The 25,712-nt window shown below is 40.8% G+C and overlaps 2 pseudogenes; both read right to left on the bottom strand.

Moving 5' to 3' along the window:
- Nucleotides 1–592: 592 nt before the first annotated feature.
- Nucleotides 593–1,094, bottom strand: LOC143675867 (potassium-transporting ATPase alpha chain 2 pseudogene; annotated as a pseudogene).
- Nucleotides 1,095–1,556: 462 nt separating this feature from the next.
- The window catches only part of LOC143675866 (potassium-transporting ATPase alpha chain 2 pseudogene), a 47,416-nt pseudogene continuing 23,260 nt past the window's right edge, over nt 1,557–25,712 (bottom strand).

The raw sequence follows: 25,712 nt of genomic DNA, 5'->3' as shown, positions 1-25,712 counted from the left end.
TTCTCCATCTCCTGAAAATATTTGTGTCTTTTTTTTTTTTTTTGAGTAAAGTGATCAGTTTCCCCAGGAATTCCCATAAATTTTGAAGCAGGCATTACACTTTCAGTAGGATGTAGAAGAGGTTTGAGCAATCATACCTAGAGTTTAACCCAAGTTGTACGCCTGTTTAAAATCATGGAGATTTATGTCTATATAAACATGTTTTCCTTCCCTAAACTACCACCTTGAAATTCACTTATTTTAAATAAAAAAGATGGAGTAGAGATAAATGCCTTACATAAATGGTCATACCTCAACTTTAAAGTGTGAAACATCAATTGTCTTCCATATCCTTTTCGTTGTTCTCTTATGTGAATTTTGATGATGTCATTATTGCACATGAGATCTTTTAGCTGGTGGCCAGAAGGTGAGGCAGAACCTCAGCAAATTGTCCTGAAGTTGGGAGAATTGGGAGAAAAGATGGTCTTGGTAATACATGTTCTTATCCCACCAGCTCCCACGGTAAAGTCTGATAACAAATCTTCACATATTATTGTACAACCAAATATAAGAATGGTTTGTGGCTGTGCTTAGAGTATAGTGGAATTCAGGGCTATGACGTTCCAAGGTCATAGGAAAAGATGAATGTTATGATAATCTATGAGGCAATCCTACCCAGGTGACTTTAGTTCTGTAAAGACCCTGCTGGCAGATGACATTGCTCTGGGTTTTCCTTATGATCAGATATACTATTTGCTGGGTCATCATGCTAACGAAGGTGGCTGTTCACTTTAGTATTTCCTCTGACACCTTGCTCATCCTTGTGGATACCTGTCTTCCAAGTCATTCACATTATCTTTTCCCATTTGACTTAGACTCTAATGGGCATGCCAGGTGTAAATCGCTCCTGTGCATAAACTTTGGCATAAATAAAAAAGCTTCCAAGGCTTTCATGAGGCCAGTGTGCAAGCAGGTATGTGGAAGGTGCTTCTTCACTAATCTGTCCATCTTCTTGTGGTGAAGCTTTGGGTCATAATTTCACTTGCAGTTTTCTTATAAGTTAAGGGAATGGAGGGAATTATGGCTGTGCCCAAGTTGATTAACAAGATGGTCATGGCACTGCTATTAGTCAGGGTTCTGTAAGGGAAACAAAACCAGAAGGTGATAGATATACATTATGTAAATATTATGAGATTTTAAGAATAGGAATTGGCTCATGTGACTGTGTGGATGGACAAGTCCAGATTCCATAAGGGCAGGCTGCAAGCTGGGAACTCCGATGCAAGTTTTCAGTGAATTCCCCAGGAGAAGCTGAATGACTGAAGTAAACATTGAAATTCTCTCTTCTGACTTCTGAAACAGTCACTTCTTCTTTCAAGGCCTTCAACTGATTGGATGAGACATCCTCTCATTGTTGAAGGTCATCTCCTCTGTTGATTGTAGATATAATCAGACATAGATGCAGTCAATTTGCTGATAATTTAAATCCACAAAATACTCCTCATAGCATCAGTCAGGTCAGTGCTTGCTTGGCCAAACAACTGGACACCATCACCTGTCCAAGTTGATACATGAACTTAACTATCACAGATATCAGTGGGCAGGATGAGTCCAACAATAATGTAAATCAAATAAAGGCAAAGCTCAATAATGTTCTTGGCCTGTGGGTAAGCAATGGCCTTCTTTAAGTTGTCACAGATCAGGCAACCTTCCTCTATCAAGTGACTGTAAATGCAAAGCCATCCAGTAATACCATATGGGCTATATTTTTAGTTGCATCAGAACCTGCTATGCCCATGGCAATCTTTTTTAGAGTCAGAGAATCATTAACTCCATCTCCTGTCACTGCAACAAATGTATCTTATTTCTGACAGCCCGCCATGATGATCAGCTTCTGCTGGGGTGACATCTGAACAAAGTTGATTTCTGAGTGGTGGGTTAAGAGCTTATCCAGTTGTTTCTGACTTAGGTCCTTCAGCTCCATGCTTGTGACCACAGTGTCATTATAGTCCTGTTCGTTTTAACTTTTTCCACAACAATGTTGAGGCATTTTACAATGTTTTCCACTCTCTCACTGTGCTAGAATGATACCTACACCCTTGTAATAGCTTTGGTTGTGATTGTGTGATCACTTTGTAATCATCAGAGACTTCTTCCTAGCATTCTGACATTTGGTAACTGCATCAGGCATAGTGGACCGAGGGGCATTGATCATTGGCAACAGCCCCACACAACTGAGGTTGGAAGTGGGAAAGGTCATGGCATCTATGTCAAATTTGTAGATTTCTGGGAACTTGTCTCTTGGTAGGGAGAGTTGACAGATGCTACAATGGGCTCTCCCAGCAGGCCATGATATGTCATAGTTGCTGTGCTGATAATGGAAAGAATGTCAATTTAGATGGCATAGGGTGGCTCCTAGCCACAGAAGGATGGAGAACTCCCCCAGCATTGGCTTAAGAAACTTGATAATCTTTGATAATTTGTTGGTATTTTCTTTTGAGAAGGCTGAGATGTTGGGGTTGTCCTGCACTAGGAACTCTGCAGCTCTTGTACAAGTTGAACAAGATGAAATCCATATAATGTTTGTACCATATTTCTTTTCCAACTCATTATTATTGAGATTGGGCTCTTTCAGATAAAGCTATTTCTTAGTTCCTCTTTCTGGTGATTCTTTTTGCATTCCAAGCAGTTGTTCTGCAGGTCCCTGTATTTCTCCTTGCCAATCCTTTTGTCCGTTTTCTTTAAGTCTTTACATCCCCTGAGCCCCACAGAGTAAACTTTTGACATTTTCTTGCCCTTGATGCCAATGATATGGGTACTGGACTAGAGTGAGGCCTGGAGCCCAGGGGTCTGGCAATGGGAGCCCAAGGTGGGGTGCTCAGGGGCCACTTCTGAATGCTGAAGCAGTACTAGCTGTGGCATGGCCCCTGTGCTAGCATCCTGCAGCCTGACACTTTCAACACCCATTTTTTGTTTTCTATCTTGTTTTTATTTCTGTTCATTTCCTATCTACTCTACTGAAAGTCACCTGATGGCAGAACTTGTATTTGTTTCTTCACTGTGTTCTTATCACATGGGAATTCTAAATAGATATTTGTGAATGAATAAATGACCTCACAATTTGGGACCTGTGGATTTGTGGCCACTGCTTGACAGGTAATATAGCCACTGTCTTGAACAGAGAAAGCCTGAATGACTGGGCTTCATTAAATAAGGGGCTTGTACAAGGTTGGCATTTCTCACCTCCTGGAAATATTTGTGGGAAATAAAGTACAGGGTCAATCTAAGCTTTAATTTCTGCATCTGTAAAGTCAGGATGGAAATAGGAAAATGACAGTATTTACTTTTTGGTATTGTTAGGATTAAATGAGATGATGTACATAGAACACTTAGACCTCATTCCTGGTAAATAGTGACCACTCCAATTTAGTTATGAGAATTAATATTATAATAAGTAATCACAATAAAAGTATTAAGTCTCATAGAGACTGTATACTCAGAGCATGCAGGTAAGTAAAATTCATTTTTTGGCTGAAATTTTATCAGTGTTTCTTATAATAGCACAAATTCATACAGACAAAATATTCTGGTTGAATTTTATTTGTCCTTTGTTAATTGACATGAGGAAATAAATGACAATTTAATGCATGTGAATCATTTGATAAACTTCATTTTTCAAAACATAGGTCTCATGGGGGAAATCAGAACCTTAGTGGTGAAAGGGGGGGTCTTGAGTTGAAAGGGAGGATGTATGGAAAAGCTCAGCATGACGCTTAGTATTTAATAAGCATTTAATAAGTGATCGCAGCTAAGATGAGCCCCAGTGCTTTTCCCACTCTGAAATTCTAAGATTCTAAATCTTGTTGGGCCTTTGCACTGTGCCCAGTGTGTTATTAGCTACTGTGGTGTATCCCTCAGGGATCTTACGATTTACTTCTTTTTGTCAACTGTTAATTGCCTTTGTAAGGCATTGTGGAGGAGTAAAAACTTTGGCCCAATATGATATGACTTATTGACCCAAATGTAATTGGCCTCCAGTGTCATCATCACTGTCCCTGTAGATGGGGTGCTCTTTACAGCTCATGATGAAATTTTTGGCAGTGATTGACTTTTGAGGGTTCATATTGTGGTCTGTCAGAAACAAACATATGCATAACTCTTTATGGAGCTCTTTGAAGACAGGAAGCAAGTCTTATTCACCTCATTATCCCCCATAATTAGCACAGTGCCTACCATAAAGGAGGCGTTAAATAGAGGTTTTGAATGCATCTTATTCATGGAAGGCATTGACATTATGCATTAATTCAAAATCGCTTTAAATCAGTGGTGACTTAGAGATGAAACTGAACTCATGAGCTGTCTTAGAGACCATTCTAAACTCATACTAAGATTGGATTTTAATATGTTATGGCTCAGCCTGTAATCAACCCCCAAACCTGCTCCAGATTTGGATCTAGCTGCTGCCTCCACAGTGAGGGGAGAGTTAACTATCAGGCCTGTTCTAATTGGCAGAGTCATTCAATCTGGACTTTGGAGGAATACTGTCTGATGTCACCCTCATCAACTCCATGCTCACTGCCACAATCAATTTTGAGAGCTGAGCTGATGCAGCTTATCATGGGACCTTAGTTTATATGATGCCATGACCTGGCTTGATGCCCTTGGCCAAAGTCAGGTAATGGGTGGGTAGCTTGGCACTCTCAAGGGCTTGCCTGGCTCACTGTGGTGGTATGTGTCAGGGCAGCAAGAATGCATTACCTAAACTAGGAATGTGGAATGTCTCTCAGGGCTGGAGGAGGAGGGCAATGGAAGGAAGGAGTTCTGATTTTGATGGTGGAACAAGATAATAGGTTGTCCAGAAGGACATGTAAATGGTCCTTGGCTCCAGCATCCCTGCTTTTAGGCAGTTACAGTCAGTATATCTTGGGTATTGTGCTCGGGCAGGGAAAGGGTAAATTCCAACCAGGAGCATATGGCAGAGCAAGTTCCATATCTAGTGTGCATAGGTATAAACTTGGGCTTGGAATGAAGTGGGTATGCTGGCAGTGCCGTGATCTAAAGGGAGCTCCCTACTCTTAATCTTTGGAAAGAGAACTACCCATCCTAGGGATGCTTTCAAAACCCACCTTAGAGAAGCCTGTCCTGATTTGAAGGTTGGAAGGACATTAGAAGTCCTTGTCTTCTTTTCATCCCAATCTTACCCCATCCATGTGGAAAAAGACCACCAATAATCTTATTCCTGTTTGTCTGCTGGTTGTTAATTAAGAATAGGAAAACTGTGAAACATTTTAAATAGGAACAGGTTCTCCTCAGTGCATTGGAATTTGGGCTTAGAAGGTAGAGCCCTGGGGCTTTGAAATGTTTTCTCAAAAGACTGAAGCCCTTGTGGGTGGGTGGAGGGTGGGGGTTCCCTCTATTATCAAGTGTCCTTCCCACTGAAGGGAATAAAACCACCTCATCAGAGGACTCACCCAGAGGTGATAAAGTGGCTGTGGTATAAGTTCCTGTACAGTGGACTTGGTAGTACGAAGAATATTCTGTTTTCCCTCTTTGCTCAGCTATACTAACATTCTGACATTCCTAGAATATCCCTAGAGTAGGGATTCCTAGAATAGGCTTTTTTTCTGCCTAGAGCCTTCACTTCCCAGGTCTTTTCATACTGGCTCTTTCTCATTATTCATTATCTCATTATCTCTATTAGTGTCAGCTTCTAGGGAGGCTTTCCCTGTCCACCCTAAGTCTTAAGTAGATGTTCCTTCTTCCTCCCCCATATACTCTGTGGCAGCCTTCTGGTTTCTTCGCTTATAGCCCTCTTCACAACTCTAATTGCATTTTTGTGTTATTCATTTGTTTTTGTCTTTTAGAGTGTGCTCTCTGTGAGGGCAGATCTGTCTTGTTCACTGCTGTGTTTTCACGGTCAAGGACAGACTAGAAATATCTAAAATATTGGAGTCCCAACCATGTGTACTTCAGAACTTTGGTAATTTCTAGGGGTGTGAGTTAGACATAGTTTCTTAAAATATGAAGTCTTGTTAGGAAGACAGAAAATGTATCCCTAGCACAATTGGTAAGTGCTTTGAGAGAGAGGAAGAATGCACTTCTAGAGAAGCTTCTGAGCAGATCTACAGAAGTTAGGGGAAGCTTTCTTCTGAAATATCTAAGAATTGAGACCTGAAGAAAGTAAACATTAGCCACAGAAAGAGGGAAAAGAACTATAGCAGAGGGAATAGCATTGGCAAAGGCCTGGAGGTAGGAAAGATGATGGCATCTCTGAGGATCTGAAATCTGTTTAGTAGGATAAAGGAGGAAGCAGCAAGAGATGAGGATGGAGATACAGCAGGGTTAGAGCATATGTCCATACTAAATAAATAAAGTCCATACTAAATTTGGACTTGATTCCATAGGAAATGGACAGGTTCTGAAGAGTTTCAAGTAGGGAGAGACATGATCAAATGTTCTCTTTGAAAGACCACTGTGCTTTGTGGGGAGCAAGGATTGGGAGGGGGCAAGATTAAAGGAGGAGGAACCACGTAAGAGGTTACTGTGTTGGTCCAAGTGAGCAAAGATGGTGGCCTGGACCAGAGAGGTGGCCATGGGGATGGAGAACAAGGAACTGGTTCCTCAGTGTTTGGGAGGCAGAGCCTAAAGATAGATGATTGACTGTAGGAGAAAGTGTGGGTCAGGAAGTGTTTAGTGAGAGCTGGGTGGAGATAAGGATGAGGTTCATTTGGTCCATTGGGCACCTGCGTAGGTGGTGATGCCATTCATGGAAATGAAAACGTCATGGGGAGGAAAAACAACAAGCACATCACCATCTTAAGGCTATCCTTCCTTTTCTCTTCCCCTAGGGAAATTTCAATTGCCTTCAAAACCCATAACAAGTACTTCCTTGTCTTTGAAGTTTTCTTTGAATCCTCCTCTTTACTCCCACAACACTAGCAGCTGGCTACGCTCTTTACCACTTGTGTGCACTGCTCTGCATTGTTTCATATGAGTTGGCCTTATTTTCCAACTACATTGTGTTTTCCTTGGTAGCAGAATCATTCGTCCCAGTGACCACCATAGGCCTGAATACATGGCAGATGCTCAATACCTGAGGACTATTTGGATACTTTTATGCAAATCATAATAATACTTTTAGGTTAAGTGTGAAGGTCAGATTGGCATTCTAAGGCAAGACTGTGACCTTTTGGATTTCACAGGCATATGTATTAAAGCTGAAAGAAAACCTAGGCCAAAGAGGTGAAATGATTTGCCTGAGGTCACCCTGCAAGATAGTATCAGCCTGAAGTAGAACCTAAGTTTCTAGACTCCTGGGATTGTGCTTTTCCACTACATTATACAATGAACAATTGTGTGTGTGTATGTCTGTAAAAAAGAAGACATAGCTTCTAATCAAACTTCTATATTTTGATTTGGAAATTATAAAACATAAAGAAAGGAGATATTTTTGACCAATTGTATGTTATCAGTGACCATCTGAAAGCAACAGTTTAAGCTGGAACATGTGAAGGTATGAGGCAGTTTAGGCCTTCATCACAAAGTTCCAGGCCATTGAACTCAGGTAGCTTCAGACCTAGGAGCCTGAAAAGTCTGTGTTTGTGTGGTTGCCATGAGTCCTGAGGGCAAAGCAGAAGTCTATCAAGTTGGAAGTTTATCCAGTTGGATGGCAAGGTTTAGGGAACAAATTAGGAGAGCTGGGACCACTCAGGGCCAGAATCCAGAGTTCTGGCTCTTGATGAGTTTGGGATTTTTGGTCAGAAATAAGAAAATAGGCAGGCCATGGAATTTAGACCAGAATACCTGGAATGCAGTATACTTGTGGGAACAGCACATTACGTTCTGTGCTCTAGGACAGGTGGGAAATGATGCCTGAGCACCTTGGGCTTAAGCTTGTGCACTTTCCTCTCTCTTCCTTTCTCCCTGTCTCTGTTTCTATCTGTCTATCATGGGCTGGAAAGAGTTGTCTGGAATGCATTGTTCTACCTTCGGCATCAGAGGCCTGCATGTGAAGGTAAATAGCAGCAGGTGTCTGGCTTCTTGGGCCCTCCCAGCTCTCACAGAAATTCTGTAGGCAACAACAAGAATTCTAAGCAGGTGGCATCTTCTTTCACAAAGCATTTGATACAGTGAAATTCAGCATGATACCTATGGGCAGTCTCTTGGAGGATGCTGCAGTTGGATTTACCCTGCATAGTTTTGGTATTTTTCAAGGCGGTAGAATCACACTCCAGTTACATCCCATGGTGCCACCTACCCAGATGGAAGAGAACTATTCACTTGTTACTTTGGCCACTGACATTCCAGAAAGCAGAAATCCTCCAACTTTCAAAATCTATGACATGGCAGTAACTGGCTTCATTACGCTTTTTTTCCCCCTCTAAAACTGCTGTATGGCATGATTTCATTTTTTAGCTATAGAGATTAAAAGATATAAAAGAAAACTTGGAACAAGGGAGGGCTGGGAAGTCATGGCAGAGGCAGGCACCTTCTCACAAGTCCCACACCCATAGGCCTTGCCTCAAAAGCTACATTTCTGAGACCTATTAATTGATAAATACATTTGGTACCAAGTTCCTGGGTGGTGAGGTAAATGGAAACCTGGAGAATGTTAATTTTCAAAAGTGCGGATGATAGTTTGGATCTTTAATCCAAACATGGGCCCTTCAGAAGAAGGGCACCTATGAAAAACAAAATGCGATCACGGGGGGGGGGGGGGGGGCAGTTCAGAAACCTCAGCAGGCAGAAAGGCAGGCCCAGCCAATAGGCCTGTGCTGCAGACAAAAAAAAAAAAAAAGAAAAGAAAACACTGAAACTTTAATGAGTGGGTGGAGGATGGGTTGGTCCTCTATTCCACTACTCTTTTTCCATCCACAGAATTACACAATAGTTGGATGAAAGGAGTTCTGTAGATGTTATGGATCTGGAATGTGATAGGACTCCTTGTAAATTTCAACTTGAGATGTGCACAGTTTATTTTGGGAAGCATTATAGCCAGTCCCCTGCCGGAGTACTGGCCAGGAGGTCAGAGGGAGCCTCTGGACAAGTGTGGTCGCAGCCGTTGGTGTTTGTGGCCCATATTGATGTGGATCCTGCAGAGGTGGCTGGGCATTTTGAGCCTGAATCACTGAAGCTCAGAGCTTCGCCCCTCCCCTACCTCCTCCCAGCCTTGTGTGGATGCCAGAATAGGAAGTGCTGGTGGACAGCAGCAAAACACTCTAGGACAGAATTTTCCAGATTTGGAGATCCTTTCTTGGTGGGAAGAGACAGGAACTTAACAGAGTCCAGCCTGGAACCACACAAATAAATACATCTGTGAGAAAAGAATCTCAAATATAAGTATCTGAGTAGTAGGGAGAAAGCTGGAAAAAATTAGCACTCAGAAAGAAAAAATTAGCAGAGGTAGAACAGCAAATTTGTTCTGTATTTGCCCTGTGACTTACAACTGGCTGATGGGTGGGGGTAGGGGGTTGGGAGGTAGAGGAGAAAGGTCCATGGAGGTGAGTGTTTAGGAGAAGCCAGTACTATTTAGGGATCCAAACAAATATGGCTAGAGGCCATAAGGAAGGACAGCCTGTGATCTTCTTTTAGATGTGGATGAGACCATAACTGTAAGGAACTTAGAAGCTTAAGAGTTTGTGTCCCTGAAGTAACTCACTTTGGGGCAAGTTCAAAGAGGAAAGTGTCTGAAGGCCCAACATGGTTTTGGTTTAGCATTACTGCTGAGGACTTTCGACTTTGTGAAGGAATAGCATTTTAGACTTTGTTGATGATCTGCACAGTATTAAAAGAGAAAACTGCAGGAATAAAGCAAGGCAAAGAGAGGCTAACGTTATTGGAGTAAAGAATAAAGAAGTAAGAACTAGAAGAATTCTCAGAACTCTTCTTGTCTGCTCTTTCAATGTTCAGAAGTAAGGGTGCTAGAGGGGGAGGGGAAGGAGTGATTTTAGTCTAATGCTTTTCTTGGATTTTATGATGTAAAATGAATTAAGGGAGGAGTTGTAGGTTAGATCCAAGGTTGTTCTCACTGCTTATGGCATTAGCTTAATGAATGTTTCTTTTGGAATGGAGAAAAGGTTAAAAGTTAGAGCCTCTGTGTTTCAGTTTGCTGAAGCTAGCAGAATGTAATATACCAGAAATGGATTGGCTTTTACAAAGGAGATTTATTCAGCTACAAGTTACAATTCTAAGGCCATGGAAATGTCTAAATTAAGGCACCAGTAAGAGGATATCTTCCTGGAGGAAAGGCAGCTGGCATCTGGGGTTTCTCTGTCACATGGGAAGGTACATGGTGACATCTGCTGTCTTCTCCTGGCATCTCAGCTCCTGTGGGTTCTTTTGCTTCTCCCTGGGGCATTTTCTTTCTTAGCTTTCTCTTTCTTCGTGAGGTCTCTTAAAGGACTCCAGTAAAGGATTAAGACCCACTTTGAATGGGCAGAGTTACACCTCCATGGAAACAATCTAATCAGAATGTCCCATCTATGATAGGTCTGCACCTACAAGATTGGATTGAGAGAGTTCATAATGGTTTCAAACCAACACACACTGTAAGTGTTGAACTGGAGCAAGTGACAGAAGGTGTACTTTGGGATGTGCTTGAGTGAGTCACTGGATATTTCCTAGTGTCCACAAAGGGCACACAGGTGGATGGTCAGTTTGGGGAGGGGTTGGGTGGGAGAAGAGAATGACATTATTGAAAGGAGTAGGGAAGGCTGATGAGTATCTTTTGAGGTCTTGACTCAGGAAATAGCTTCTTGGAGATCTTTTCCACTCACTGGGAAATGTGGGGTTTTCCTCACTTCACTATCATATATACTGGGAGATTATTGCTTTCAGAGAGATCTTGAGGCTAACAGATGGGATTAGATCTAGAAGACACTGCTAACTATCCCAGAGGCATAAGCTAGATGGGGAGTCCTATCTCAATTACCTGCCCAAGGGCTGAGTTCACCTGAAAATCACTGGGGAATGTGGCTAAAAGCATAGAAAATTGAGCCCCTTACAGAGATCCTAACTCACAAATTCAGGGGGAAACCTGCAATTAATATCTTTAAAAGCCTTTCCAGATGAATCTGATATGTATTCAGGATTGGAAATCTGTATGGCTGGGGACTGACTGTGCATAAAGGCCAGTGTCCTTAGCTTCTAGAAGTTTTTGATGTAAAACAGATAGCATTGATTTAATATCTACAGTATTCTCAAATCATTATAAATAATGACAGTAAAATGTTGAACAAATATGTTAGATTTATAAATACATTGAGTAGAACTAAAAAATGTTTGTTATTGAAATATCACAGCCAATCTAGACAATGACAAAATATGTAGGCATTTAATTGAAACAAATCTTCTCTTTTAGTCCACACAAGGCAACATTCTTTCCCTCTACCATCTTCTTGATTAGTTCAGTTATGAGCGTAGTTTCTTTCAAAGCAGTTTCTATCGATAAATAAAGAGGCATAAATCCCATGCAGTATAAGTGCATCACAAAACAAGCAGGACTTCAGAATCTTGTGAAGAATGAGATTGTGCAGGTGTGTGTGTATATATGTGTGTATGTGTGCATGCACAACACACTTATGCAATATTTTAGGAGTTTCTACCTGTGTAACTGAAATGCCCGGTAAGCCAAGTGCATGACCTAAGAAAAAGAAGTCAAATTAATGGGGCTACCATCAACATGTAGGCAAAACTTGCAGAATCTAGCAATGGACTTAAGTTGACAATGTGGACACTGATAATGAAGAGGCCAGCCAAAGAAATCAAGAAGAGATCCTCTTTGGTCATGTCTTTCACCTGGGGAGGGGATAGATTGATCTATTCAAGAAGGCAAGGAGTTGGGAGGCTCGAGGAGCCTCCATGGCTTCTGTGGATTTTTACAGAGAAAGTTGATTTTGTCAGCTCCTCAAACAGTTTAGCAAGTCAACCGAATAGCTTCCCCAAAGCTGGAAACCATCTTTTCTGCACTCCAATTGTTTGCTTACAGAATAAACTCCTGGAAGGTGTTGAAAGAGAGGGGTGCGGTTGTGCTTTTGGCTGACAGCACACTCAGAAGAGTGAAGAAAACAAGGGCATAAGCTCTAAAAGTCTTGTAGGTTTCATTTACTCAGAGAAAACGGAGATGAAACTATAGCAATTAACTAAATCTGATGATTAGATCTAGCTGACCTGGCAAAATCAGGCCCATAACCCCTTTATCCTCAACAGTAGACTATGTGATTTTTACCTTCCTTCCCGAGCCTGCCCACCCCTCTGCTACACACAGACACAGACATGTACACGTCTCATCATGCACACACACACATGTCCTCGTTATCTTTGTCTATGAAGATACAGTTGTACTTTCTTATCTGATTTGTTTTCTAGTTCAGGGAACTATATACATTGTCTTTTGTTGTTCCCTAATTATCTCATGCAGGAAAATCTTATCTTTTTGCAGAACCAGTGCTGAATATTATGCTGCTATTTCCTGTCCCTCCCCTCCCCTCACTTCCTTTCCTCTCCTTCCCTTCACCTCCCTTTTCCCTCCCTTCCCTTCTTCCATTTAAGGTCTGTTTAGCTAGTGCTGGGCCTATGAGACTTCATTCATTGTTTTATTCATTCACTCAGCTATCTTCAGTAAGCACCTACTATGTGCCATTCATTGGGATGAACTCTGGAGATGAAGAGATGAAAGTCATGCTCTCTTAGTCTTTAAGTTATTCCTAGTCTAGCAGAGAAGTTCTCAGATTCTAGGTGATTAGATTATATATGCACTATTTGCTGAAGCTAATTGAATTGCCTGGGTTGAGATTTACAATTTCAGAAACAAATAATCTGAAATGATGTTTGGAGACAGATTTTAAAACTACAATAAGACCCCAAATATGGAACCAATCAAATCTGGCCAAGTTGGTTTGCATTTCCTGGGTCAGCTCTCTAGGAGTGTTCTCATAAAGCACCAGTCCTCAGTATGACTGGTTTTCAAGGAGGTTGGGAAAGGTCTCCTATACTCTTGTGGGAACCTAAGAGTGAAGGAATGTGAAGCAAACCCAGCCAGGTTTAGCCATGTGTGAGTCTTACTATGTGGTGAAAATTCCCATCACTCTCCTAGAACTTTACATATCTTCTAAAATCAAGAGGACTTTCCCCAGTCTGCCTAGTTTATCTGATCTTTGAGAATAATTTCTACCTCATGGTTTAGAAAAGAGGTGGAGTGAGGGACAAATCAAAGGAAACAGGAGAAAATGAAAAAAGATCAGTTTTAACAATTCCCCAATAGTAAGAGTGAATAAAACTATCAGTGGAAGTTAACACAATGAAGAGTAGGAGCTTGGCATTAGGAAAAGGTGTTTTTTCCCCATAAACAAAGTTCTGGTTTACTTCAGCGCAGCTCAGATGAGCCTCAGTGTGCTGAAAGTGGAAAGCTTTGGAGTAAACTGTTTAATTTGACCTGGGGGTAATGTACCTTGTACAGCTTCTATTTCAATGAACTGACATATTTCCCTAAGATGAGGACAAAATAGATCTTGGCATTTCTAGTAAGTCAAGGATGGAAAAGTTTCCATGCTCATGCCCACAATTACACACACACACACACACACACACGCACACGCACACACACACACACACACACACACACACACACGATGCATGTACTCTATCTTCATTGAAAGCATATTCCACATAGGTGGGGCATCATGCACCCAGCTCCAGCAATTTAGATTACCATATAGGCATCTAGTTGTATTTGCATGAAAAGGAACAGCTGGTTGAATTCTTGTCTGGAAAATAGTGTTTCAAACACACAATGTCATACTTGGTATATGGAAAATGAGTCTTGTCCTTCTGGGTAAGAATGCTTACTTTGTGGAGTCTTACTTTGTAGACCCCTCTCATGGTAAAGGAAAAAGAACTTCTGGATTCATTACCAACACCAGTGAATTCCAGGTTTTGAGACCTCAGAAATACATAGGACACAGATGTGACTATAAAAAGGAATTTGGAGACTTATCTCTCAAAATATGGGAAAAGAGAGCAATTTTTTTGGAAGATTTGGCCTACAGATATTTTTAAAGTCATGGGCAATTTAATGTGAGGGATTCTCCTTTCTTGGCTATGGATTGTTTTTATGTCAAGGATTTTGATAGGTTGTTCTCTGATTAATAGGAAACTTTCTCTCCCAAAAGAGGGAAGTAGGCTTATGTGATAGTCAGAAGGTTCAAATTAAAAACAAGGGAAAATACCCTAACTCTATCCTTAGGAAGGGATAAATGTACTATATGACTCTACTAGAAATCTATTCTTGAGTTTGTTTTGTTGCGTCTATAGGTTAAATTCCATTATGTCGTGACTGCTGAGGTTTTGTGCCCAGTAAATTGATCATCGCCTTGAACTTGAAAATCCATTCCACAAACATGTACATGCCTACATTGTGTCAGACACTGGAATTAGGGATAGAAGAAAATCCTCCAGTCTCCTTAGGTAAGAAAATTGGTGACTTGCCAATAAAGAGCCCCAAGACTCAAAGTCTGAAACTTCCCTACACTGTGTCCTAATCAACATTTGACAGAGAGCTTGATCCAGAGAAAGAACAGGGATGTTTTCAAGGTATAAAGTGTACCTACAGGGAGTTTTTCCCCCCAGCACAGATGAGAACTGGGGCCCTGACCAGTGCTTCCAAAGTCCTCTGCTGCTCAGACATAGAGAGGGGGCTGCTGGGCAGGAACTCTGTGGAGGCCTGATCCTCTTCTCCTCCAGCTTCATGACACTGATCCCACTTGAGAATCTTATCCCAGCTGCCCATTTTGAAAGTCATGATTGACTATGAAGAAAAATGGGTAAAATTTTGTGGACAAAACAGCCTTGAGGTGTCCCCAGTGTTTCCTTAATCTCTTAGTGAGAGATAGTGTACCATCAGCAGAAAATGTCATCCAGAATTCAAGGGACCATAGGGGTCATGGTAATATGATATAGTGACAAGTGACCAGTGATGACATGTAAACTGAGGCCCAAGTGATGAAAATGGCTTGCCCAGAGTCATTCTGGTTGTTTGTGGTGGAAACAATACTTCCTGCATCCCAGGCCAGGGCTTCAGCTCCTGTAGCATGGGGCTGCACCCTTGTAGAATGGCCTCTCTGGGGCTTTTGGGGTACGGTTATTCTGGCTACTGGTCTCCATCCTGACCCAGGACAACTCTCACCCCATTTTGATCTTCTTAGTGAGACCCTTGAACTCTCTTCCAACATTCCAGCCATCTGTTCATCCACCCTGAAACTCAGAAAAGGAAAAAGAAATCTGTGACCAATGGAAAATTTCACTGCAGGCAAAACCCATCCCAACCTCTCCTTGCTTTGTTCCATTATCAATCTTGAAATCTGTTTTCCTTGGCTTATTTTTTGTAGGATTTTCACAACTTTTGAGGTGCCCTGACCCTCAGCAGTTCTGCTGTGTTGCAATGTCTCAGTCAGAATTTGAAATTTGCTACTGTTCCTTAAAATCATTTTGTAGGAGTTTGCCATATCAGCTTGTCTTATCTTGACTCTAGTTTTTACTCCAATTTTTTTTTTCATATTGGATTTTGAATTGGCTAACAGACCTGTTGGTTTAATCTATCCCCAATTTGATATAAATTTGTTTTAGGTCTTAAGCAGGGCCTGGCCTTAGGTAAAATTGTGAAATTGTTGAAATGTGTCTCTGGCACCCACCCACCTCCCTTTCCTGTTCTCTTCTATCTCATGTCTTTCCCTTTCCTGGATTTGCTCTGTGCTAGCTATTTCTCTTGGAAAGTATCTGACATAACCATTTTATCTGATTAACCAAGTACATTTATATGGTAGCAGCATTTCTCAGACAGTTTTAGGCATCTTCCCACTTCATTCCTCTTCAGTTGCACTAGAAGTCAGTGGTTTCTAAGCTTGGCTAATCACAGAATACCTGGAGATTTTTCTTCCAAATACAGAAAAAAAGAAGGCCTTCAGTGAATGTTTGCTCAACTGAGTAGAATTATCCATAATCCAGATCTTCTGACTTCTAATCTGGGACATTTCTACTATCTGGGGTTTAATGTACTCCAGGACCCCAACGTATATAAATTGAGAGCATGGCTTAATCGTTATACCATTGATAGATATCTGGGGTTTTAAAGGCCACAGTCCTGCCAATAAATAAGACAATAATTTCGAATGATGAAAGTTCAGGCACCTGGACAGGTGGACCAGCTTTGGAGAGGTACAGTTTGTAGATTCATATATCTATGGTCATTTGATAGTCAACAAAACCACTAATGCAGTTCAATAGAGAAAGGAAGGTCTTTTCTGGAGCAACTGAATATCTGTATTGAGGGTGGGGAAGGTAAGGCTGAAGGAGAAACTCCTTGGCCCCTCCCTCACATCCTACATACAGATTACTTTTAAATAGATCATAGACCTAAATGTGAAAGCCAAAACAATTAAATATGTGGTTGAAAACATAGGAGAATACCTTTATAACCTTGGGGTAGGCAAAGATTTCTTGGGCAGGCTATGAGCACAAAAAGAAGATTTGATAATTTGGATTGCATCAAAATTAAAAACAATCAAATTTCTGTTCATCAGAAGATACCATTAAAAAGTGAAAAGGCAACTTGTGGTATGGGAGAAAATATTTGTCAAAGGACAAGCCAGAGTATACAAAAACAACTCTTACAACTCAATTATAAGAAGAGGCCCCAATTATAAAATTAGGTACAAGATTGAATAGGAACTTCATAAAAGAAGATATTCAAATGGCCAATAAAGTGCTTCATACTATTAATCATCAAGGTAAAGCAAATTCACAAGATATGACTGCACACCCATTAGAATGGCTAAAATTATTAGACTGACAATATGAAGTGTTGGTGAGGATGTGGAACATCTGGAACTCTCATATGCTGCTAGTGGGACAGTAAAATGCTATAACCAGTTTGGAAAAATGTCTGGCATTTTCTGATAAAAAACATATATACCTACCCAAAATTCCATTCCATTCATTTTAAGATAAATGAAAATAAATGTACAAAAAAGAATTTGCACAGGAACGTTCATAGGAGGTTCATTCATAAATCTCTAAACAGGAAACAACCAAATATCTACCAACAGGAGACTGGATAAACAAATTTGGTATAAATTTGATGTATTAATAGTGTGGAATACTATTCAGCAATTAAAAAATTACTAATGCAGGGAGGTGCAATGGTGGCTCAGTGGCAGAATTCTCACCTGCTGTGCTAGAGACCAGGCTTCGATTCCTGGAGCTTGCTCATGCAAAAAAAAAAAAAAAAAAAAGAGATTACTAATGCAAACAATGTAGATGATTCTCAGAAACATTATATAGAGTGAAAGAAGTTGGACCGAAGAGTTCATATGGAAGATGCTATTTATTTGAAGTTTAAGATCAGGCAAAGTTAATTTATGGTGATAGATGTCAGAAATGTGATCACCTCTGGGGGGGATGCTATTGACTAGGAACACTGTGAACTGTTCCAGTTATCTGTTATGTGACAAACTACTCCAAAATTTAGTGGCTTTAAGCAGCAACCATTTTATAATCTGTATTAGTATTCTAGGGCTATTGTAACAAATTGCCACAAACTTGATGGTTTAAAATAATAGAAATTTATTGCCTCACTGTTCTAGAGTCTAGAAGTCCTAAATCAAGGTGTCAATAGGGCCATGCTTTTTCTGAAGGCTGTAGGAAAAAGACTTTTTCAGCTTCTGATTCTTGCTGCTCCTTGGTTTGTAGCAGCATCACTCCAATCTCTGTCTCCATCATCACATGGACTTCTTCCATGGGTGCCTTGATATCCAAATTTCCCTCTCCTTTCAAGACACTAGTCTTTTAGATCTTGGTCCCACCCTAATCCAGTAATGACCTCACTTGATTTGATTTTATCTGCGGAGACCCTATTTTTAAATAAGACCACATTCACAGGTCCTGGGGGGTTAGGTTGTATACATATCTTTTTGGGGTACATATATAACCCACCACAATATCCCACAATTTTACGGATCAAAAATTCAGACAGGGCTTGACTAACTGATTCATCTTTTCCATGTGGCGCTGATGGATATGCTGGTCTGGAGGGTCCGAGTCAGCTTCCCTTACATGTCATGCATCTTGGTAGGGCTGGTTGGAAGGCTAGGCTCAGCTCAGACTGTTGAGTGGAGTATCTCTCCAGCTTGGTGACCTCAGGGTAGTCAGGCTTTTTCCCTAGGTCTTAGGTCATCAAGAGTAAATGTTCCAGAGAATATAGCAGATGCTGCATGAGCTGTTCTGGCCTAGCCTTGGTAGACACACAGTGTCACTTCTGCTGTATTCTGGTGGTCAAAGCAGTCACAAGCCTGCCTAGATTCAGAAAGAGGGGATGTATAGCCCATCTCTCAATGGGATGAGAGTAGAAGAATTTGCACTCATGTTTTAAAACTGCTGTCAGAATTTGGTTGGGACTGCTGGAAAGATTCTATATTTTGACTGGATGGTGTTACATGAGTATATACAAAATCATTGTGCTGTATAAATTAGGGTTTGTGTGCATTTTACTCTGTATAAATTATACTTCAATTTTAAAACTATGCAGAGTGCTTTATATACTTGTTTCAGTTTTGACAATCCTGTGAGTCAACAATTATATTCTCATCTTGTAGCTATCTCATTTTACTTCGTAACTTCCCCAGTGTCAGACGGGATCAGAATTCAAACCCAAGTTTGTCTGATCCCAAGTATCTACTCTTTCCACTTCCATCATGTGACAGGGGCCAAACAATTTATTCACTCTTCAAATAAAAGTACTTAAAACTTGCTGTGGGTGGGCCACGGTGGCTCAGCAGGCAAGAATGCTCGCCTGCCATGCCAGAGGACCCGGGTTCGATTCCCGGTGCCTGCCCATGTTTAAAAAAACAAACAAAAAAAAACTTGCTGTATGTTGGGTAGTGGGCTAAGAACCAGAAATAAAGAAAAGAATAATATGTCTCTTTTAGGAGATAGATAGATATAATTGTCAACTCTACAGTGTAATTAGTATTATATTATTCTGAACATATTTTCTGAACTCCCATATCAAGATCTCATGAAATGACTGGTACCCATGGGCACAGTGGGGTAGAATATTTGAAATGAAAACTTTGTTCTAGAAAATGTAGGGTCCCAATAGTCAAGGACATTTAACAAATGGACCCAGAAGAAGGAGGTCTGGAAATGTTGCTCAGGGCTTCCTAAGTGCCAGGCACCCAGCTCAAAGCTTTACATTCATTATCTCTTATAATCCTCACAACCTTCCCCCAGTTAGTCTTATTTGCCTACTTTTGCATGTGAGGAAATAGAGACTGGGAGAAAATAAGGAATGTAGCCAGTGGGTGGCAGTGTCCAGATCTGAGCCTAGGTCTCCCTGTTTCTTTTGAGGGAGGACTTGAAAGATTTTTTTATTTTTTCAATCCTTCTTTTTACTTTTATTGGCCCTTTGGGGCTGCAGGTTCTCCCGTACTTTTCCTTCTATTTCCAAACATGGCTTTCCTTTCCTCGAGGACAGTTTGCACTGGTGCTTGAGAGCTGATTGTAAATTTCTTCTGACCTCAGAGTTCAGTGATAGTCATGTTGGTAGCTTGGAATAGGCCATGGTAGATATTTATACCACAAAAATCAGCAATACTGCCATTTAGGGAATTTTTATTTTTGGAGTGGAGAGGGGTTGGTGGGTGATGGTGGGGAGATTAACTTTTCTAGCACATCACTACTTCACTTCCCCAGAACTAGATCCCGAAGGTCCATCTATGCTTAGTAACGTCTATAACCTTTCAACTTTGCATTTCAGAAATATGCTTTATCCAATTAAATTCTTATATGTAAGTTTAATTTGTTTAGATTTTTTTTTCTCTTAAGAACACATATTTTTTGCTTTGGGGTTTGAACATGATTTGATTTTACCTTTCCCTTTCATATTTCTTCTGTTTTTTGTCATTTAAATCACAATCGTTGATTTTGAGCTTTGATCTGCTGCAACCTTCTTCTCTGACCTTGTTACTGGCCCCCTAGATTGATTGCTCACCTCAGCCCCCTCCCAATCCTGTGAGTACACAGGGCCACTGGCTCTGAGACCTCCTCTCTGTTATTGCAATCCAGGGATCCATCTTTCACACCTGTTTTCTTTTTCAGCATTCAGCTTGAGTTCAGGAATAGGTGTTGATGTGTTGATCTCTTGGAAATAGTCTGTTCTTCATCAGCTCCCTAATGTGTCTGACCATTGTCACCAGCCAGACCAGGATATGAGGGCCTCAGCAGGAGACTATGGCATGCAATTCCCAGAATGTGCTTGGAGCTCCATTAGTCAGCAGCAGCCATGGGGGCCCTGCAGCATTGAGCTGGTCTGGGTTTCCAGAGGCTGCCCAACTGCTGGGGCTGCGTTGGTACTCTGGGATGTTTCTTCCAGGAGATAAGTGGGGCTGACTTTCTAATTTTTCCAGTTGCATGGATGGATTTATCTCATCTGCCTTCTGCTTAGATGTTCCCTGTACCTAAGTAAAGAGAACTGTGAGATAGCTACTGCGATGTGAGCACACTAGCTCAACCATGGACCCTATCGTATTAGCAGCATAATCTTCCCATTCCACCACTTTTACTAAGTGCTTACTGAATGCCAGGTGTTCTGCCAAGTGCTTCGAAAGCATTGTCTCATTTAATTCTGACAACAGCTCAGAGGAGGAAGCTAAGCCCCAGAGAAATTAAGTACATTTTTCACGGTTGTGTTGCAATTAAGTATGTGAGTCAGAATTCAACAGGATTGCCTAATTCCAGTCAACATAGTTTTCTAAGCTCTCTGCTAGGCTCCCCTGCCTCTGGGGATTTAACAATTTAATCAGAAGTTAATAACCACCTATCTATGTGTCAGCCTTTGGGCTGGGAGTCCAGGAATGAATGAGAAATAATCCATGCCTTTGAGAAGTTCTGTCTAGTGGGAGAGACAGACAGAACTGAACACAAATAATTCCAATCTAAACATTAGTCGGAGTTCATAGAGTGGACATGGAGTCAAGAAGGGATAGACCCCTGTGTACTGGGGATGCTTCATGAAGGGGGTAAGTCTGAGCAGAATCTGAGGAGTATAAGACATGCCTCCTTACTCTGAGCACAGGGATTCCACCTTCTTGGAGGCAGAGAAAAGAGATAAAATATCAAGGTACTTAGGATCTAATGGGAGATAGAGTTAGTGCTGGTGCAATATACTTATAGAACTTTATGTCCAAAGCCCAGAGACCTTTATACACAAATATAAGGGAATGATTAGAGTCGGCTTTGGGATGTGGGGTGAGCATGCGAAGGTTCAGGCAGGATGTCAGGGAAGAGTCTGTAGAGAATTGGTAGATCTAGATTTAAGATTGATAACTAACTTGGCCATTTACTGATTTTGTGACCTTAGGCAAGTTTTGTCTTCTCTCTGAAACTCAGTTTCTTAATTTGTAAAATGAAAAATCTTGCCAGAATGATCTTAATGGTGACTCCTAACATTCTGAGGTCCCAGGAGACTGTGCGTTCTCTCTGGGTTGAAATCTAGAAGGGGATACCAACCAAAGTGGTTGCTCTCTTGAGCAGTAGATTGGGTTATGTTCTTTCATCTCCCAAATTAGCTTTTTCTGGATCACTGTGGTATTTTTAAAATCCCCATCTCCCATTTAGGAGGCACAATGTCAAATCTGATTCTTGGCTTGACATGCTGTCCTAGGATGTGGTTTTGTTTTTACCCCAGTCCTTATTCCTTTATCTTAGTTTAATGAAACACTACTAGAATCTAAACACGTTGGTGAGAAGATGATCAACTACAAGTTTTGGGTTCTCTTTTGTATGATCTTGCCTTTTATTATTATTATTATTGTTATTATTTTTAATATGTTGAGGCCTGGGACCTAATTTGCATCTGATTTCTTCTGTGAAGATGTCCCTAAATTCTGAGGCCTGCAGTTCTTTCTCCTATACCTAAACAGATGTGATACTTACCATCTGTGAAAATATTAGTATTGAAATATTAATATTTACTTTTGGAACTGCCACCAACCAGCTGTGTAATTTTGGCTAAACTATATCATTTCTGTAATGCTCAGTTCTCAAATGTAATATGAGGATATTGGACTAGAAATGTCAATATTTTAAGGCTTTTGGGTCAATTCTAGCCTGCTGCCTATTTCCATAAATGAAGTTTTATTAGAAATTAGCCTGTGCATTTGTTTACCTATTGTTTATGATGACTTTCATATGACAATGGCTAAATTGAGTAGTTGTGGTAGACACTGGCCCTCAAAGACTAAAGTACGTAATTACTATTTGGCCCTTTACAGAAAAAGGTTTGCTGACCCCTGGACTAGAGAATTGTTAAACTTCCTCTCAGTTTTGATTTTCTTATAGTTTTAAAAGGGGATAATTCGTGTTTTTTTTTTCATTCATACAACATGTCAATTTAGGGTCTTCTGGATGCCTGCATATGCAAGATGCTGGGAACACATTCAGGGATTGGAATCCTTCATGACATGAAAACTGACTAAAGTTACTCTAATATACCATGTAATTTCATGCCCCTCTGCCTAGAATGCCTTTTGTCATTCTGCGACTAATTCCAATCCATTCTTCAAGATCCAACTCTCTGAAAATCACACTCTGACCCCTCCAGGCCATTCTGAATGCCTGTTATTTTCTATGCTTCCATAGAATCCTACCAACTGTTAAACTTATTGATGACAGAACTTAACTAATTGTATTGAAAATATCTGTTTGTTAACCTCTTCCTTTGTTTACTGCAAATTATATGCCAGAAACTGTTCTAAGTCTAGGGATTCAAAGTCAATAAATCATGGCCCAAGACGCCCTTAGAGTCTAGAATTGCAAATGTTGGATACCCCTACTACAAAATATGTTAAACACCATAATCAAGATTTCGGTTCAAGTTATTCAAGAGCAGTTGTATAACCAGAAGGGACTTTCTCTTCTCTTGTTGCCTGCAGGGGTTTTGAGTCTTGAATAACCAGCAGATAGGTAGTAAAGTGGAGATGCATATACCTCTAGCCTGGGCAAGTGACACGCTACCCTAGGTCTCATACTTAGGAAACCCTGTTCTGTCTGTTCTCCTGCTGTATCCCTTCTCAGGGAATGACACCAAAGGGACATGCTTTCCTGGAGCCTGTGGTTCCTTCCTGTCACTTCTAGGCCATGCTGCTAGTACCCAAGGCCCTGAAATTCCATGCCCAAATGGTCCTGAACCTTTCCTGTTTCTTTACTTCCAGGGATGGACTGCACTGCCAGAGTGCACATCCCTAAGCTGTAGGGGTGGCCAAGGAGAGGCTATTTGTGGGTCTGGGGGGTTGTGGACAGAATTTGGACAAGTAGGTTAGGGTGTCTGCATTTGCATTAGAAAAGAGAGAATGCAAAAGTCAGAGGTGAAAGAGATCATCAAGATCTTAGAGATCAGTTTCTTCTACGAAGTGTTAAGTAGTAGGACAAAGTGTGAAATTATTTGCCCAACATCCCCAAGTTCAGAGCAGAGTCTGGGTAAGAACCAGGACCTCCTGACTTTCAGTCCAATGTTTTTCACCTTTCAGGAGGTACAGAATAGATGAAGAAAGAGGAGAATTAGAAAGAAAATGTGATAATGTGTGTGTATGCAGTGTATGATATGTGCATTTAGCATTGGCTTTGTCAAACATCTATATTGTCTAATATAATCTAATATTCTGATAGCTAATCTAATTTTCATAGCTTCCTGAATCTTAGACCCCAGGAGTTCTTATACAATATATCTGATGTGGGGGCTAAGACCTAGAGGATATTATTTGCTTCTTCATCAGATCATAAATGATGGAATCAGAGAGCTGATTCCTCATTTTCACATACTCCCTATTTTTCTATGTCCTTTCCTTTATTTTTTCTTAATTTTTCTTATCCTCATTCTGTTTCTTCACATTTTTCTATTACTCTTCTCACCCCATTCCTCTCTCCTCCTACCTCTTTCCCTTCTTCCTGTTTCTACTTCATATCTCTTTCTCTTCCTTCTCTCCTCTTCCCTGCCTTCCATATCAGTGTAGTCTTGGTTACCCACAGGGCCATTATAGCTTACCAAATGTTTGTGGCAATTATTTCAAATTAGAGGGGTAAAAGAGGGAATTAAATCATAGTATTGGCATAGTATTGCTTCAATCATAGAAAAATGTCCCAGCTTCTTCGAATATTGAAACATTGATGAAGAACAGATTTTCTCTGGCAGTGCAAATTTGCTACCATCCAATCTTGGCAGAAGGACTGTCTTGCTTGAATTATTATGGGCATTTTGATGCATTCCCTGTTTAGTAAAGTTGGAATGCATTTCAACCAGTCCCTGTGTTGATGTTAAACTATTTTTATTTGTAATGAGGGTATATTAAAATGCATATACATTTCCACTGATTTCTGGCTCTTGGGAGGCCAGAATCATGATGTCAAGGAAGGAGGGCCTGGATTTTTCCACCCTCTCTCCGTAGGGAGAATGCTGGAATTTAGGCACTCCTCTTTGTCCCCACCTCCTTGTTAGACTTCACTGATTTTAATAAACATTTTCTTTTCTTTGGTTTCCTCAGTAATACAGAATCAGACAAGTCAGTTGGATGGGGTCTTCCAAAGGTCATCTTTTCTGTCCCCTGCACACACTTACATTGAGCCTGAATTGTGTAGGGTCCGAGGGACAGAGGAAACAAAGAAAAGAGAAGGCATGACCTTTGTTCTACAGAAAGTCAAACATATGAGAAAAAAAATATGGAGACAGATATGCAGCTATTGCATTGTAAAGCAGAGAAGGCCAGGGGAATGAATAGGCAATAAGAAGATGAGACATGGAAGCCAGTTCCTAAGGCTGGTGAAAGAAGCCATGAAAGGCAGAGCCAGTTTGATAGAGGTAGCACTGAAATGTATGGGAAGGCCAGAGCAATGGTTAATCACTGAGAGCTTCTCTTTTTTCCAAAGACCTTTAGTGTCTTCGGTAGGGTAGACTCATTCTTTTATCAATCAAGCAACTTCTCTCCTGAAACCACCCACCCAAGCACACCTGAATGCAAGCTCTTTGGGACAGAAGCCATGGCAATTATGGTCACAGAATTCCAGAGTTGGAAGGAACCTTAGAATTGATCTAGTCCAGAGGTCTTAGTTGGAGCTTCTGTGAGTCCTGCAAATGCCCTGAAATGTAAACAAAATAGCATATTTTGTCCATTTTTCTGGGGCATGAAGAGAAGGCAGAGTTTGCATCATTCCTAAGGACTCCGTGATCCTCTCCATTGAATATCTGGAGGACTGAGGACCAAGAAGGTGATGTGGCTTAACTGAAGTCTCACAGAGAGTTATTCTAATTATTTCCATTTAGAGATGTTGAATCAGAGGTCTGGAGAAGTCTAGTGATTCAGACAGTTAATGACAGAGCTAGGCTCTTGGTCGAAAGGTTTCTTTATATGTTGCCATCCTTCTTGCTTTGCTAAGATTGCCTCCACATGTCTCCTGAGCCATATGAGATGATAGCAGTGGATGTCTGTACCAGTCTCTCACTACCTACTTCTGGCAGAACTAGAAGTGTATTTGAATGGGGTCATTTTTCATGAGACTGGTGGTCACTGTGATCGTGTTTCAGATCATCATTCCGATTCACTGTATTATTTCCGAAAAGAAACAGCAATAGCCCAAAACATCTTTGGTTTAGGGACCTGATGAATGGAAACTTGAAGACTTGAGCTTAATGC

Source organism: Tamandua tetradactyla, chromosome 3, assembly GCF_023851605.1.
Source record: "Tamandua tetradactyla isolate mTamTet1 chromosome 3, mTamTet1.pri, whole genome shotgun sequence".
Taxonomy (NCBI): domain Eukaryota; kingdom Metazoa; phylum Chordata; class Mammalia; order Pilosa; family Myrmecophagidae; genus Tamandua; species Tamandua tetradactyla.
The sequence above is the reverse complement of the archived record's forward strand: the minus strand, read 5'-3'. Positions and strand labels throughout refer to the sequence as shown.